Source organism: Poecilia mexicana, unplaced genomic scaffold (assembly GCF_051168715.1).
Source record: "Poecilia mexicana isolate PSO_F unplaced genomic scaffold, ASM5116871v1 scaffold_23, whole genome shotgun sequence".
Taxonomy (NCBI): Eukaryota; Metazoa; Chordata; class Actinopteri; order Cyprinodontiformes; family Poeciliidae; genus Poecilia; species Poecilia mexicana.
In genome coordinates this window covers 10,084,963-10,103,726 of record NW_028263392.1, presented here as the reverse complement: position 1 = coordinate 10,103,726, position 18,764 = coordinate 10,084,963, and the positions used below count along the sequence as shown (strand labels likewise).

Here is an 18,764-nt window from a genome sequence, read left to right as displayed (position 1 = left end):
TGCATAATTAGGTTGGTTTCGTAAACATGCGGTCATTAAAATGGCAGGAGTGGCGTGCTTTAGATCCTTGTGAGGAGTACTTCTGCCTTACAAATACTCCTCTTTGATGCGGGCTGTATTGTTATGGTCTAAATGCGCATTGAGCCTCCAGCCAGGCTCCAAGAATTTAAGATAAACCAAATCCCCCCCCAAACCCCGCCCTTCGATCTGGGATGTCACTGCGGACGAGGCAGGGACGCAGGTGAAAACATTCGTCGAAGCTCCATCCTCTCGACCCGAAGCTGGAACAACTCTGCTTGCCTTCCTCTCCACCTCTGTCCGTCCCTCCCTCCGTCCTCCCTTCCCTCTCTCTTTCGCACTCCGCTGCAGCAGCCTCAGCACCTCAGTAGGGCAGGAGCACCGCACTGAGTCACATCTACACTACACGCACGCACCTTCACGCACACAGACGCAGCCTCCTGCGGTATATCCCGTGTACGGCGCAGCGGCTTTTCCCACGGCATACCAAGTGCGTCCTCGCCAGGAGATGGGAGGTGCGGCTCCCGGGTCTCAGAGCGCTCAAAGCGGCTTGGTGTAGAGCCCTGCTGATCGGGGAATGCCGCTGGAAGTGTGCTGCTATTTCTTTTTCCCAGTGCAGGAATCGCATTTTAACTGTGCCGCTGTCCGGGATTTAAAGTGAACAAGCCGCTTGATCAGGATATATCGTTATTCTGAACCTTTCTCATTTTTGGGGAGGGAGTGAGCAGAGTTGGGATTTGCTGTGGAGGTGCCCCTTCTCCGCAGTGTCGATGCGGTTGTGACTGATATCTGCATAGATTACAGGTAAGGGAATTGTCTTTTTAACAGGTTAGTTCCATCCATCAGGACTATTTTTATAGCGCTTTTGATGCGTTAATAGCCGTAGATCAGGCTGGGCTTCCCACTGCACCAGCCAGGTGACAGGAGGCGTGTTGCACCTGTTCTAGCTGCGCCATGTCCGCTCAGCTCAAGCGATCGGACAGACTTTCTCCCGCTGCAGGATCAGTCACCTGTCCCTCACAACAGTATGACTTTTTATATTTAGGACTGCAGAAAACTAAATCCCCTTCCTTCTCCGCGTGATTCGGCTCCTCATGTTGCCCGAGTCACCTAATTTTTGCGCTGCCAGTGCCCTTCATGTGAGCCGACGAGAACAGCATCCCAAACTGTTAGTCGTCCTCTCTTTAAAATGATTAAATATTCGTCATACATGGTGCCTAAAGGGATTGAAGTAACGTACATGCTTTGCTTTAAATATAGGGGCGTTCAGACTGCTTGACTTCAAAAGGAATCAGTCTAGACTTTGCTTTAAATTATTGAAATGGTCAAACTAAGTAACGCTCCATTTCCCACGGTCTTATCTGACATATTTAGAGGATATGGCTTTCTGAAAAGCTGGAGTTTCATTTCAATAAGGTATTATGATTTAACGTTGGATGGATTTTATGCAGACTAAGTCGACATGCTAAGGATAACTTTTCTGCCTGTTCTTTGTTTTCACAATAAATATAAATTATGGAGGAACTTTGTATACATTCTGAAAAACTTTTTTAAAGCTTCCTTCTTTCGGAGCAGCTCAGGTCACTGGGATATACCACCTTCTAAGTTTTTTAAATGGAACATTTAAGACTGGGTTTAACATCAGAGGCCATCCTGTTATCAGACGACTTTGTCTAAGTTTAATGTCAGTAAATTTTTATTGTAGTGGCAGAACTGTTTTAATTTTATGGTACTTAGAAGATTAGACATAAACTTGTTTTAGGAATTCAAATGTTCTTTGTGCAGATTTTAACCCTTTGCATGCTCAAATTCTTTTTTTTTTTTTTTACTCTGTCAAAATAACTATAATGTGGCTTAATATAAAGGGGAAATTGAAACTGATTTATTTAGCATACATTTTTTTTATTTTCACAGCAAATGATGTAGGGATCTTTGTCTCAGTATTCAAAGTTAAAAACTAAGAATTTTCGTTTGTCATTTGTTGTGTTGCAAGGTCACCCATCGCCTTGTTCTGCGTAACTCAGGGTCATTTTACTGCAGGCTGTCATCTGTATTTGAGTTTGAAGGTTTGTTGGTGCTAAAACTGTATTTGAGATAAAAGAGAAAGAAGCATGACATTGCAGACTGTTTTGACATGCTGCATATTCAGCCTTGCAGTATGAATTATGTGTTGTGGTAAAAATCTGTCTTGTACATTATTCCTTAGCTCTCTTTATCATTACATCTATCCTCCATCCTCTCCTCCCTTGCTCTCACTATTATTTTCACCTCATGCACAGAAAGCTGTATCTCCTGCCTGTAGCTAATGCAGAATTACAGCAGTGGCTCTGAGCCCCTCTACTGGTTTCTCTCTCCTTACATCCACTTGGACTCTGTGTATAAATTCGCTCTTACTCTTGCAAATCCAATTTAGATCATCCTATAATTTTTGTAAAGATCACTATTATTTGTCAAATATCTACTCGACTTTGGAATTTTGAATCGAAAGTACTACATACCTTATTTAAATTAAATCACCCTCAATATAGCAGGTAGGGTAAAAGGACAAGGCTGTAGGTGGGAAATCCATAAGGGTCAATGTGGTTCACAGGCTGTGAGGTAGATAGTTTGATTCCTATGTGCTTCTATTGTCATGAGAAATTGTGTATTTCTTACTGAAGTCTTGGATTTTTGTTCTTGGAAGAACCTGGTTGGATACCACAGTCACAGCTGTCTCAAACGTACAGGGAATAACTTGCTGAAAACTACTTGGCTTTTGAGATTTATGTGCATGATTTCAAATTGCACGTTGACTACTTTGCATCTGTTAGCATGACAACTTGTTGGGTTTTATTTGATATCTTATTTTAACACATCTCTGCATGTGCTTACTCATAAGCTGTGTGTATTCTGCTGTTGCAGCTATCCAGGAGCAAAAAAAATATTTAGTTCCAAAGCAGTCTGATAATCCCATTTTGTCATCATCTTGCATCCTTGTCTTTTCATCAAATTCCAACTGCGTGTTGACCTCTGTGAACGTAGTAACACCCTCAGCCGTGCAAATTTTCCCTTCCTCTTCCTGCGTGCCGTCAATCAAAGGCTGCCATAGGACTTGGAACGGCAGCTTTTATTGGCACATAAGCACCTCACATTGACATACCAGCCCCGGTGTGTCGGCCAATGTTACGGCTATAGCGCTGCAGTTTGACAAGAGCAAGCCTTGTCAATATTATGACTTGCTAATGGATAAACTCTCACTCCAGCCTTGGTAGTGGAAGACATTAACTGCGTTTTGGGGGCAGTACCCTTGCAAGAATAAGCACCACATAAAATCTTTGCAGTTTATTCATGTCAAGGGAAAACTAACTGAATATGAACGGGGAAAATCTCTTGACAGATTCTCCATAGTGATATAAATGCCTAGTGGCCATGTAGGCAAGATCCAGCGGAAGTGTGTTTGTGTGGCTGAGTGTGGGTGTGAATGATGCATCTGTGAATGGCTGGCGAGGCCCCATATGAATACTTCGGTCACAGAGACGTATCGTCATGTCAGACTGAATGATGCGTCTGTGAATTAGACCTGAATGGAGTTCTCTGTTTGTTCTCATTCTCTCTCCCTCTGTTTCCCTCCCCTCCCTCCCTCACTTGTACACACTTACACCCCTGTGGGCTGTGACAGGACTACCAGACACAGGCCAGTGTCCAATTAGGCTCGCTCCTCTCTCACGCCACCCAACACTACAGAGGAGATTGCAAATTGTATGTCTGTGTCCCCAACTGTTCTTCCTGCCGTCATGTGTCTAGCATATTTCAGAGCAATGACAGGGATGTTAACCTGAAAGCAGGTTTTAGGTGGAGTGATTCCTTCCTTCCTTTTTTTTTTTTTTTTTTTTAGCTTTGATAATAGTTTGCTTCAATACCTTGACTTTTTCACCTATAGTGACACTACTATCAAACTTTAATGCATTTTATTTTAAAAAATGAGCGAGAGAGAAAAATCACAAAATAGTGCATCGCTCAAGTGGAAGACAAATTGTACATAAAAGTGGTGCCTGCATTTGCATTTGAGTCAACACTTTGTAGAACCACTTTATGCTGCATTTCCAGCTTTTGGAGGTGTGATATGTCTCTTTCACGTTTGGACAATTAGATTTTTAGGCCTCAGACTTTGACTGTGCTGTGATCTAAACAGTTCTGTTGTTCAACTGGCAATACTTGTTTTGTTGTAATGTTAAAACTCTGACCCTGTGTCAAGTACTTTCCCCTGTCTAACAGATAGCCCTATTTTTAGCTCTATCCATCGTCTCTTCAGCTTGGACAAACTGAAGCTGAAACTTTTCTTCTTTCTGCTGAAGAAAAGCTTCTCCACAAATCAGATATGCTGCCACCACCATGTATCACTGTGGGGACGTATTGTTCAGTGAGATTTGCCCCTTCTTCAACATGTTTCCTACCCGAATAGCGAACAACTGCATTTCTTCTGGCGTTCTTTCAGCAGTGGTCTTGCTTCATGCCATGCTTCCATTAAGGTCAGACCCATGGATTGCACCAACTCAGATAATTGGTTTCAAGCAGAAAAATGTATGCTGCATTAAAGGAATAACAGTTTACAAGTGTGTAATTAAGCCTTTTGTTATGCACCACTGCACTACGTATCGACGTCTGCCCCAGCCATGACAGCAAAATCCGAATTGAGGATCTCCAAACAAAAAGATTTGTGAACGCTGTGAGAATAAATCAATACATGAGACAGCATCCATTTTAATGAGAACCGTTGCTTTCATCTGAACAGTAAAGTCAGCATATGCTTCTAAACTAGAAAGATTTGTATGTGTATATGTTTTTACTGTTAAGAACATCTCTTGACTGCAGAATCCTATTAAGATGTCACTTGCCTTTTTAAGGGGTTTAACACATGCACATGCTCTATCACACAGCTGCACCGCTTTTCTTTCCTCCCTCCAGTATTCTCTGGCGCTATTATTTCATCTTATTACTCAGTCATTCTCTCTCACAGTTTCTGCCTCTAGCTTTCCCCTTCTATATCTTTCTTCCTTACTCCAAGCTACTTTTATCTGTGTGTGTTTGTGTATGGTGCCAGGGAAAAAAACAGACTGCTGTGACATTGGAATGACCTATGAGGAAGGGTATAAACAGAGAAAAGGATGTTGTTGTAGACGGGAGGCAGGGCAATGTGGACAGGCACCAGCGTATCAGTGGGTTTGCCAGACTGCTCGTTTTGATAAGACCATATTAGGCGTTTCTCCCAGGTCCCTGTGATTCATATGGAGCTGTGACTCTGATGTATAAACAGTTCTCTTTGATGCAGCGGCAGTTGACGCGCTGTGGCATATTGGTTCTACGCTTGTGTATGTCAAGCCAAGCGTGACGAGCAGTAAATTAGTTTTGTTTCAGATGCATGAAATGATGAGAAAATTGCAGGCAGTCTTAGGGCTTTTTGTTGCACTTACATTCACTCTCATTTGCTCCTTCACTGATGCCCAAAGTCCACGCAAGGATTAAGTTCCTAATTCTGTTTTCATCCTGGTCCTTGCAAAGAAATGTAGAAATCCGTGCTGTAGCACACTCACACACGTACTTGCATGCTCCATTAGTCCAGATCAGAAAGAGACGCACTCTTCTAAATATGATCATCTTCCTCAGTTGAACTGCTTTTTTCCCCCTCCGATTTGCACAACATGCTGCATTGACTATTTTATTGTTCATCCACTAAACCTAATTTTAAAATCTGTAAACTTTGAGAAGTTTTTATACTTTTTAAAATTTTTCACTCTATAATCACCAACACAAATTTATTTTATAATAGTTTTAAGGTGGTTTACCAACAAATCTGATTGTGGGTAGACTTAAAAATTTCTGTTTACACTCTATCCAGTCTGGGTTTATGCTTTTATGCACAGAAGAGTAAAAACAATAGGATTAACATTAAAATGTTTGCCTTTGTGACAGAGGTACAAATCATTTTGCAGAAGTATAAATCATTTTCAATTCACCATATTCTTTAACTTGAAAAACTATTGTAGGTCAGCCTTTTCTTGTTAGCTTGAGAATCTAGAGCCTAACCTTTTCGAGCAACAGTGCATGAAGCCTCTTCAACATTATTCCAAAGGTTGTTTGTGGTGTGTTTGCTCCTAAAAGTTACCCTCATCATAGGCCTCAACTCTTCTTGAACTTTATTACTTTGCTGAAGCTGTGGATTGACCTTAATAAGTGGTGCTCTTTAGAAAAATTGAACTTGTTTCAGCTTGAAAAGAGAATCGATGCTCGATGTTTGGTGTTGAAAGAGGTCAGTGACTTCCTTTTTAGTTGTGAGCTCTCAAAGCATCGTTTCAAAGTGGGAATGTTAAAAAAAAAGACACATACACACACGGGAGAGCTTTCATTTAAAAAAAAAAACCCCAGAATGTAGCCAATAACAACATAGCCGAGAATAGATCTGCAGTTATAATTTACTTATTGAAATGTGGTATTGCTCTCATTGACTGTTTGCAGACTTCTCTAAGGATATATATAATATATAATCAAGTATACCAAGATTATTACTATATTTTATTTATAGAGACAATTCACTGTGCTAGTAGGAGGGATCCTGCAGGTTTCCTTAGAGAATTTAATGATGATATACCCTTCTATTTTTGTCTCATCCCCATGCTGTTACACTCGTTCTTTTACCTCGACACTTTCAGTCCCCCCTCAGTGTCGGTGAACATCAATATTCAGTGCTATCACAGTAATTGTAGAACAGCAGGTTTAAGGGGGAACCCCTGCTGGTTTTTTAGCCAGAAGGTAGTGAGATTGAGTGAGAATCAACTCGGTGTTATTCCTTCTTTATGATGACTCCACCTCTTCCTGTTCTCCCTCCCCTAAGGGCACATCGCTGTCTCGTGGCATAACTTGAGGAATGTTACAGAAAGAATTAGCGAGACTTACACAGGGTTTTGTGTTTTCCTTCTTTCTGCGTAAGACTCCGTTTTGCCTTTCCTGAGTATCTTTTTTTCTGTTGATAGGATTTGGGATGGCTTATGTCTGTGCAAAGGCATTGATTGACTCGCAGCCAAACTCGCACCAGTCAGTTGGAGACTTTTTTTTTTTTTTTTTTTGCTTACTTGGCATAAAACCTTGCATTTATTTTTTTCAGCTAAGTCTTGGACTTTCAGCAGTTTAATTATTGCAGTTTGAATGAAGAGCAAGATTTGAATGTATGATTTTGGACTTTTATATCAGATAAAGTCTTCCCATTTTTAGTCATTAATCGGTTAAATAATAATTTGTGATACAAATAGTTTTTTGGGGGGGCTAGCAACACATCTAACAGCTGCAGAGCCCTCGCCCTTGAAGTCGGGAGTTTCACGCTGCTGATTCATACTATTTTACAATCCTGCTTACTGCAGGGGCATTAAAACGATGAATTTCTGGTGAGCCAGAAATTCATCGCATCATCTGAGTTTACAAACGGATGTAAAAAATGCTTGAGGGTTTTATTCCTCCCTTCAACCATTTTCTCTTCTTGTCCCTTCGTTCTGCAATTGTCATGGTGGTTGTTCCAGCTGAGCTTTGACTGGGCTGTTGTGGGCCCGGCGGGCAGATGCTGAAACCAAATATGCAGGACCACGCGTTAGCATGTGTTCAAAAGTGTTTTCTCCATCTCACTTCAAGCTTAAAAATGACCGTGACTCCATGAAAGGCCAATGCACGGCAGAAGAGGGGAGAAGTGTGGTGAAATGCGAAATAACAATTTTGCATCCTCTTGCTCACTGCTTTATATGACTTTTGGCTTGAAAGCTTGTCTGATGTGTTTATGCCACAGGCTTGGAGATGGAGGTAAAAGAAGCATTTAGTAGTAGGTAACCAATAAGTAGGGATAAGCTGTGAAAAGTTATGTAATCAAGTGTAAACTCGGTTTATCCATTTCTCAGTTGGTGGTCTACTTCTCACGTTTGACTCGGGTGAAGAAGGTTTTGCTTGTACATTTAGTTAACAGCTTTGTTTTCAGGTAAATTTCTTAGGTTTTCACCTCCATTGCATGGTTTTTAGATTGTTAATGAAAATAGAATAAGTTCTTGGAACGCTTTGTACTAATCTTTGCCATTCCTCTTTGCTTCTTTTGTTTTTTTTTGCTAATGTTCAAACAAAATCCTTAAAAAAGCAACAAAGGGACCATTTTTTAATTGATTTTTTTCCCCCAAATTACATTTTTGTGATATGTATTTTACATAATTATTGTTTCAATTTTCAAGCTCTAAGCTTAGAATTACACTACAGGAGAAAATGTGAAAATACTTTCTAACCCTTTTGAAAGTTTCTAAGGTTATTCAAATTTACGTAAATGGGCATCATTATGCTGCATAAATTACTCTAATGCAATGATTTCACTAGTTAAACATCAATATTGTAAACACTTTCATTTCTAGCTCACAGTGGGCTGCTTTCCATAATTACAGACAATTATTTAAAATTACTGGCAATTATTACCTGCTATGACTTTATGACAACATTGGTTTTAGTGTTTGGATGTGTTTGTCAAAAATGGTGCACAGAAAAAGATTGCCATGTGTGCACAAGTACATTTAAAAAAAATAAAATTTAAGGACGTGATTATATTTAGTTTGTAGAGAAAGTTAAATATCAAGTCACTTAATCATAGGCATTTCTTCTAATAAATTTCTCATTTTCACTTTGACCTTTTATGGAAATTACACATCCACTTTGCCACTTCTGCTCGTTTATCAGATCCGGGTGGTAGCAGTTGTACGGCACAATTCACTGAATGTGCTTAAAACGGGAATATCTCAGCAGCTGTAAGGGCACATTTGACACATCTTGTCAAACTGCTCATTTTTCAGTATTCTGAGATTGTTACAGTCGAGGCTGCAAGTCTCTGCAGGTGTAGACATTCTGTCTTCCCTGGTGTGTCCCACATTTTCCATCTATCCCACAAGGCACAGACTGAGGTAATGTGTCCTGGATCGGGATATGAACAGGAAGACAAACTATGACATGATTCCCCCCGCATCCCCTCCCTCAAGAATGTAGTTTGAACAAGGCTGCATGTCTTTTTCTGTCAGTGAAAACTAAAAAGTCAAGATTGAAAAAGCATCAGAGATGCATTTTCAGTAGACGTATCAGTCTCCTTCTGCAACTTTAGTTTGTGCTTTTTATTACAGTGGATACACTGCAAAACACAATTTGAGGTATTCTAGGTAAATGACCGTTGGTCATTGTCAAACATTCAAGTGTAAATTTTAAAACTGAATCATTTTTTTCTGTTCATGGTAAGTGATCATAAATACTGTAAATCTGTTGATGAAAACATACCATGAGTGACTCTACAAAGATGTTTTTTTAAATTAGAAGTTTAGTTATTGTAGTTTGCAATAGTTTTAGTAGCAGTCATAGCATAGATGTACTGCAAAACATATATTTTAAGAATTTCCTCTATTACTGTAACTTGGCATACAGACGATAATGCATTTTTGGAAATTATTTTCAAGTACAAATTAAACAATTCCCTGTAGAGAATTAAAGTACATAATTGTATAAAGTTTTCTTTTTGCTACTTTTTTCCCTTTGCCTTTTTTGTGGAGAATACAAAAAAGCTTTGGAACATTGATTTTATACATTCGTTTTTTATTTTGTGATTTTATAAATCACAGACATTTGTGATTTCTTTTTCTTTGCTGTGACATTTGATTTATGAATTTTTTTTTTCAGTGAAATTCTGATAACCACATTTGCCAGTGATTCACTGCATAATTACATAGTCCTGCTAAGCTGTAGTTTTCTTTAAGAAAATACACTTAAACTGACCCAAGTGCCATTTTCTTAAATGTTGATGTCATAATTACGATGTACTGGTTTGCTTTTCCTTTAATAAATAGTAATTTCTCCCTTAGTGGAACAATAGGAGCTTAGGAGATGGTAAAGTAGAAAAAAGTAACAGATTAATAATGGAACAAGCAGCTATTCTTCTTCCAGCTGTGCATCATAAACCAGAACTGGCATCTTAAAGACATGTCTTCTAAGGATTATAAGGGAGGGCTCTAATCCATGTGCTTTGAGTAAACCAAATCATCCACTGCTCTGATGAGGCTCACAGATGTGCATTGGGATCTGCTTTAGTGTAGATTTGTGTGTTCCTCTGGGTGTACAAAATGGGAAAAGTTATTTAAAAAAAACAAACCCAAAACCATTCTTAACCTTTTTGGTTTTGTCTTATCCAAGTCCGTGTAATACTACAAGGTCATTTAAAAAAAAAAAAAAAAACTACAGTAGGAGATTTGGAGATGCATTAAAACAGCTGTTTATTGTTTTTACCATAATCATCCCACAAAGCCTTCAGATTTATCAAGCTTCCCTGTCTAAGAAGTTAATCTTCGAGGTCAAGTCTGTTTCAGAAACTACCTGCTGTTACTGCATGATGCAGAAAGAAGCACCTAAAATCTGGATGAACATTAAAAACAAACTGTCACAAGATATTTGAGCCTGAGCAAGTCTAATCATGTAAAGTGAACTTGTCAAAAAACCTGATTTTGCTTGAGGGTTGCTTCAGAAGCAGTCACTTTAGTGTGTCATGTTTTTTTTTTTTTTCTTTGTTCTGGTCCCTGGCAAGCTCAAACCAGTTGAAAATTAACACCTTTTTATGATGTCTGATACTGGAATGATAAATGTGTTAAGGATTTTTTTTGATGGGCAAGTGTTTTTAGCGAAAACCAGCCTTGTATTCACTCACTCAGTTATTCGTGTACATCTGTATTAGTGCTACTTTCTGCTGTATTTTTCCGATCTCTCCAAGTTCTGTTGCAGTGACATTCTCTTTTTATTTTACTGTTATCCTTTGCCCACTGCTGATTTATTCAAATAATGCGGTGAAAGTTGTCTGCCCTGTCCCTCAAGGCACCAGTAGTGTTAAACTTGTCTGAACCTGGTCCACAACTCCTCCGCACCTTCTCCCAGAAGCCCTGTCATTATGTCTACATGTTGGTACTTTTCGCTAAAGGTAATTTGGCATGTTTATACAGAAAATTAAACAGTGTTATTCATATTCCCTGAATTTAATTAGTCTGACCCATTTTTATGGTCCTGTACAGGCTCTTTCCACAGAAGAGGAAACAGTTGTTGCTGCTTTTTCCCCTGATTTTAACAAAACCCATCTTAACTGTCAATATCTTTTCCAATACATTTGTGTGTATGCTCTTTAGTTTCATTCCCTCACTGACAGTGTAGGCTTTAAATACAAATGCAAACAAGCCCCAGTGTTCTGTTTTAGCTTGTCTGTTGGCTCAATTCCAAATTTAAATGGGGAAATCTTATTATCTCAAACAATGTCTTCTTATATTTGTGTTCTGGTGACTACCCCCAGAATTGGAGAAGCTAAAATTTAATTAAAGAAACTCCACATTAAAACATAGCTTTTTTGTTGTTTTTTTTTAACTTTCATGTTATTGGGCTGTTGTGCTTGGAGGCAATGCTTTGGTGGATTATAGTTCTAACTCCTGGAATGCAATGATGTACAGTAGTAGTAAAGCATTGGTGCTTTTGTTTGTGTGGTGCATCCTTTAATATATTCTCCCATTTTGTTCTTAGCCTAAGCTCCTTTTGATATCTGCATTTTGTCCCAACTATTTTCTTGGATTCTGGGGTTTCATTTTCAGTTGTTTTTAACTTTATTAACATTATTTCCACTATGTGGAATATGATTGGAGTTCCATTTGTTACAGCTTGCAGTGTGACTAGATTGTCTGGATATTGATGAATAGAAAAGGTGATTGTGGTAGATCTGTATGTCCAAGTGGAAGTTTTTATGATATTTGTGGTTGTGAGTTGATGCGGAAAGATAACATTGCTGAGTCAAAAACCTCTTGAAGGAAGAATATGTAAGCTGCAAGGTTAAGAGTTGTCTTTAGATCAGAGTTGTCATGTATTTAAGAAACAAGAGAAGAAGCCCAGCAGACTTCAACTTCAAGCACTTAAAAAGCAAGGTTATTTGAGTCCATTTCACTGAAATACAGTCGTACACAAATACACTACTATTTGGCCTTCTTTCAGTTTTGCGTGTCAAGGCTACATCGACTCACAATTAGTCTGTCTTGATAGGGAAAATGTATGCTTAAAACCAGTTAAAAAAAGAAGTGAGAAAATTGGGTAAGGAGGAGACAAAAGGCTGCTTGCTAAAGAAAACGTTACCACAAATCTCACTCTAAAAATACTGCCCTGAAAGGAGAGCTCATATTGGGTAGGTGTAATTTTTACACACAGTTTAGTATTTTCCATCTTGTATATCCAGATTGGGATATTATTGTCTTCATTTGTTTGATGGTAATTGATCATTATAGCTCCATGAGCGAATCTTTGTAATATATGATCAGATGTTGATGGTCAGATATTTATTAATTTCACGATATAACTGGTTCTCTGTTGCTGCTGTTCTGTGCCAAATCTGAGAGTCCTTCCTCTCAGGCACTCAGCTACTGTCTTACACAATCAGAATGAGGTGCTAATGGCAATCCTTCAACTCTATTAATGACTTTAGAGATCTAGATCTGCACAGATAACGCACTACCAATCACAAACCACATCAGTACCCACTTTAGCTTAAGCCAAGAATGTGAGTGTGGACGTCTGTGTGTTCATATGTTTGAGTAAACTTACTGTGAAACACAAAGTTGAGTGCAATTTAACCAGTGATACTGCACTGTCACAATACTAAGACAATCATATTGAACCATCATGGATGATGACAAAACAAAGTGCTTTTGAACTCTATGCTACAAAGGAGGATTTGTGGGGGGTGGAAGCAATACAGGATATTTACGACACCTTTGTTTGTCACACTCAAACTTATCTACCAACCCTTACAAAAAAATCCCATGAAATTCACATGTGGTTCCCATGTTCCACATGTGATAAAGCATTTTGTTCATGTGATCCATGGTTTATTCAACATGGGATCGCATGTGTTGCATATGATCACATATTTCTCACATGTACACTACATATGATCAGATTTTTTTCCATGTAAAGATTGAGTAATTATACTGAATATGTAATAAAAATCTAATTAATTTTACATGTAAAAGTCACATCTGAAAATCATGTACCACATAAAAAATGCACATGGTTCACACAAATTCTCACGTTTACTTGATTTTGGAATACTTTGTGGACTGGTGTGAAATAAAAGTTTAAAATGCTTTATAAAATAAAATAATACAAAATTAAAGCTCTGCTAAGTCTGAGCTATATATATATATATATATATCAGAGATCGTGTTAGACTTTTTTGTTATCCGTCATCTTGACCGAAAACATAAAAAAAAAATCGGTTATGTTCTATTTTTACCTGTCAAATTATAATCATATTAACATCGGCTATTTAGCCGCTTAGTTTCGTTAATATTCACCTAGTTCGGGGGTCGGCAACCCTCGGCTCTTTACCGCTGCTCAAGTGGCTCCCTGGAGCTTTTTAAAAACGTTTTACACCGCAGAAAATGATGGGCCGAGTCACTTCTTGTGTAGCATATTTATTTAGTTCAAACTGTGAACAGAAAGTACAGCGGTTATAGTAATATCTGCTGTAAGCTGTTTTATCAGCAATGGCAGACTTCTTCAGCCTGCCAGAGCGTCAACCGCTAAACACAATAATCAACGAGCGGCACAACAGTAAACACACATACTCACTACTGACTTCACTATACATTTACTCCAACATATTTTCATTAACTGAACTCAAACAACACATATATTTAGAAAACATTTTGCGGCCCTATTAAGCCGACCAAACGAGCCCACACGAGCGCGAGCCATTAGGATCGTTACTTTAGCCTGGTGCTAACTCCGGCTTCACATCCAGCTCGGCAGTTCAGTTCTTTTGAAGCACCTTTTTTCAGCAATTCGGTACCTATCAGAGGCTACTTGCGTTATGATCTATATAAATATTATAACTCGGCTTACCTGTGAACAGAAAGTACAGCGGTTATAGTAGCTGCTCCTAATATCTCAGCAATGGCGGTCTTCTTAAGCCTGCCAGAGCATCAGCTGCTGTTGCAAACGGCGCTGGGCGCCCTCCAATGGCGAAACCCAAACATTTCTAGGAACAATAAAACTCCAACACTAGTTTCTTGCTAAAATAAAATGGGGGGCGGGGGGCTACTATTTTCATGCCTTGTTCTCTTTCATAGTGCCACATTTGAAAATGGAAAAAGATGGGGGTGGGAAATATATTTTTTGTTTAAATACGATTTCTGTAGGAGGACAAACATGACACAATCATTCTTAACATTTTCCAATGCTATAAAAATGTGTAGAATAAATATAAAATTTCAACATGTATGTCAACAAAGATTTGCGTCATAGCCTGCGACACGTTTCTTTCAACTGGGTGGGATTCGAGGCAGGTGGCTGTAAACAAACTGACGGGTGTGTGGTGGGCCATGGATAGCAAATGGGAAAAGAGGAAAACAGCCAAGGAGAGATTCTACAATTCTTGGACCGAATCATTTGCATTCATTGCCAATGAGGAAGGGATTACCTGTACGTTTGCTCTGTAGCGAGAAGTTGTCAAATAAGAGAGTTCCGGACTATAGAGCATACCTTATTATAACCCACCCCTACAATTTTAATCGGCACGTTAAGCACATTCCGTTTTGTTGTTTTTTCGATCACACACATAACGTGATTATTTTCAAGGAGCGATCGTTGTTATGCAAACTGCATTTGAGAGCAGATTTTTCGAGTTCCAAAAGGAAAAAAAAAAAAGGCCCTTTCCCTGCCGATCTTCATGATAAAAATGACATCAAAAATCTTTTCTTTTTTGCTTTTATTTAATTTTATCAATGCAACGAAATCTAACATTAACATAGTAACGGGAGGTAAACTTAAAGCACCACCATACAACAAAGTAGTCACATGGTGCGTCATTCCCTTCAGGACGCACTGCAGGGATAACAAACATTTAATCATGAATGCTCATGATTAAATGCTCTTAGTCGTTTTGATAATAGGCTAAAATAGCTAATATAAACACTTAGAGCCTGCGTTGCCTTCATTATAAGGCTTTTAATTTTTTGCGGCTCCAGACAGATTTGTTTTTGTTTTTTTGGTGCAATATGGCTCTTTCAACATTTTGGGTTGCCGACCCCTGACCTAGTTGAGCCACAAATCCAGATCCCATCAAACATAAAGCAGATGATTGCATCAAATTTTTTCTCCATAGTGACAAAAACCACTGACTGTGGCCCCAATAACTTATAATAAATTAGATTTAAACGTTTCCACTTAAATTAACAGAACTTTTGAGAGGATTTTTTTTGCGTGGTTTTGCTTCTCCGAAACAGACCTCCTGAGTGCCGCTCTCCTTCTGGGCGTTGGAAGGTAACGTGCACCTTCTGGGTGCACGTTAACTCATCCTGCGGTTAACTCAACCGCAGGATGAGTTAAGTTTAATTCTTCGCAGCAGCGTCCGCATTGGTTGTGCAGCGCACTGCGCATGGCACTGCGCATGTTATGGTCTAATTAACTTCTACACTGTTATTTATTTCCTCAAGATAAATTGCTGGCTCCTCTGTTTAGATTATAAGTGGATTAACACAATGTTGCATTCTCGACTTGAATTAAAGGCGCCATTTCAACCAAAGGTTTGGAACGCGCTTCCTAACCAGATGCTCCAAAGCGTCCGTTCCATAATTCTTCAACATGTCAGCTCTCGGTCAGAAAGACGCATTTAGTTCAGAGTCCATGAGATGATATTCAGAAATTATTTTTTTATTAATTGATTTAAGGCAAATCTTTGCGTAAAGTCTAATGTCTGCCCATGTGCACCAGTCAAGGGTGGTAATTACAACATGTCAAATGACAGACAGGCTTTAAATTGTCTGGTCGTTTAAAAAAAAATAACTGGTCAAACACGGAAAATATTCTGTTAAAATGACCTCTGAGATATATATATATGTATATACATATATATATATGTATATATGTGTTATTTCGAAAATATCGTGAGATATTTTCAAGCCCCACCCCCGCACTCTAGAAAATTCTTCATTGGACAGTTGAGGACGGTTAAAAAAAACAAAAAAAAAAACGGTTAGTTGAGCGCTTTCTTTCTCTTGAAGGGTTGGCTTTTTTTTCCAACCAAAAGGTAAGAAACTTTTTACTTGATTTGAATCTCGAGGTGTATCGAAAATGTATACACAGCAATATAAATCTGCATAATAATGCGTGCTGATAGTGATGTACCGGTGAACTTTCTCTTAGGACTAAAGTCATGCTAAGCTAGCTAAACGTTGAACTGAATGTTGGCCGATTTTACAGTTTGAAGACATTATCTTCAAACTGTAGATAAACTCCCAAAACAAATAACAGTTTCCACTTAACAAATTAGTGCGGATTTGATGTGTAGATGCTTCACTACTTAAACTTTACCTTGGCTGTTTTTCAATTGGGAGCACAACAGATGGCAGCTGTTTATTCAGTCAAACTTTAAGTTGAGGACTGTTATAATAAAACGGCCATTCTTCCCCCTCTCTCTGTGTCATCAGCGGCAGTTGTCTGACCTTGCTATTATGATGACATTCTCCCAATTGAAAAATATAAATTGACCTGTTACTGATTTTAACACTGCATGATTTTTCTTTTAATTGCCAAGAGAATCGTAGTTTTTATCAACTGTCACATGATCGTCACCAAACACCATCACCTTATGCTGCTTTATTTAGCAGATTAGAGCACCCCATGTCATTCTGGTAAATTACATAATGTAAAAGTAAGGCTCTGCTGTGTGTGTGTATGTGTGTACACAAAAATGTATTGAAGATCATATGAGCTTTGGTTTATAAATTTTTTACCTTTTGTTTAAGGCCAGTGGTCCAGTGAAGCTCAGATGAGGAATGAATGGGACAACATAGCAGAACAGCCAGAGACCACCTAAAGCACTGGAGAAGGAAAACTCCCCACCTGAGCATCACCACCCATAGCACCTTCACCTGTGGTTACTGCCAAATATAACAAGAGCACTGTACAAGCCAGCAATGCCAACATGTGTTTCTGTTCTAACCCTCCTTGAAGAGATTATGGAGACTCTGAGGGTTCACAGTCAAATACTACAGTCTCTCCCATAGGCGTAAATCCCGGGAGGTTTGGGGGGTCCGGACCCCCCCCCCAATCTTGAGAAAGTCTAGAATTGTTCTCCCCCCCTCAAAGAAATCATGAAAGAAACCCTTGTATTTAAACAATATCAATATAAAAAAGTCAATAGAAACAAAGAACGAAGTAAATCTGCCATTCATCTAAAAAAAAAAAATAAGAATTAATTTTTAGGTCCCCCCCACCATTGTTAGAACAATGGTTCAGTCCAAAGTGTAGGAGGAGCAACAACCATAGACATGAATATGTAGACCCCTCATAGAGCTCTGAGTCGTACGTAACGGCGTCCGCCATCTTCCATGTGGCAGCAGGACTCCTTAAGTCCTGTGCTGTGTGGACTTGTTTCAACCGTTTTACAAAACAAACTGGATTCATTGGCCTTACCTTAAATAGGTAAGGATGAAAGATCAGAATTACTTGACTTTGCACCCAGAAATTTGCTTCTAAACAACTGAAAAATATTTCTTATGTAGCTAAATTGCCCCGAAGTAACCAATGATTGTTAGCGTAGCAGCTAATGTTTTCATACTGTTTTCTAATGAGAGAGAGAGAGCTGATGAAAAACCACTATTAGAGGAGAAGTTAATTAAAAACGGGATTTTGTAAGGAAAGATCAGTCAGGATCAGAGCTGGAGCTGCTGATCTCAAGTCTCCGTTTCCCAGCTCAGCTTCACCATGTCGGTATTTAGCTATGCTATAAAGATACTACAAGTCAGAGCCCAACATGCTCAAAATGTCTTTTTTTGGATGTGTGGGAAACATATATGTATTTTCTATTACACTTTTGGATAATTTCTCTTTTATCCTTGGCTTTAGCCTGGGAACCACGACGTCTCAGAAGTCATTGGAGTTCTCCCAGTGTGACCAGTAGACTGAAGCCCTGCCTGTGACCAGTGTTCCCAGTTATAATAAATAAAAGTTTTATTCTTTCACTTTTTGTGTATTTTTAAATATCTCAATCTTAAGTATTAGTGTATTAATACAACGTATGTAATGAAATAAAGATAATTTACTCTGAATTATTTTTACTGTTTGATAATGACTGATTTATAAATCAAGTCATTTCTCAATGTATAAAAATAAATACAAGAAAATTATTTTTCTTGAAACATTAAATGTACATTAAATTATGGAATTATGTAAATATGTTCTTTAATAAAACACTGTAAAAGTGTGTGTTCATTGATGTCAAAATAAAAATTATCAGAATAATTTCTATCAAATAAAAACATTGTACTCTTGAATCAGAAATGCCCCAAAACAATAATCACATTAAAAGTCAGAAACTTTGTCTTTAGTCATTTATTTTATTACCAAATATAGTGGTGTGTGTGAGAAAATGTGTTAATGGCAGGTATCCATTTACTTTTATTAGCTTACTGGCACATAGGCCACATTCAATATGGCGGACGGTGTTGCGTATCGTAGCAACGGACCGACCTGAAGCATGAGGTGTCTACGTATTCATGTCTATAGCAACAACTGCCTGCTGAACAACATAGGCTCCGTTAGAGTCGCTGAAGTGAGGAGCTAGCTGTTGCTGTGGCTCTGCAGCACAAACAAAAAAATCCTCCAGTAAGTAAATACTTAAAGTAAAAGACATGTAA

The 18,764-nt window shown here is 38.6% G+C and overlaps 1 protein-coding gene across 1 annotated transcript in view; it reads left to right on the top strand.

Moving 5' to 3' along the window:
- The first annotated feature begins 280 nt into the window (after positions 1 to 280).
- The window catches only part of plxna4 (plexin A4), a 220,701-nt gene continuing 202,217 nt past the window's right edge, over positions 281 to 18,764 (top strand). Inside the window, exon 1 of the mRNA XM_088003196.1 lies at positions 281 to 822. The gene's annotated coding sequence lies outside the window, so the exon portion shown is untranslated. The remainder of the gene's footprint in view (positions 823 to 18,764) is intronic.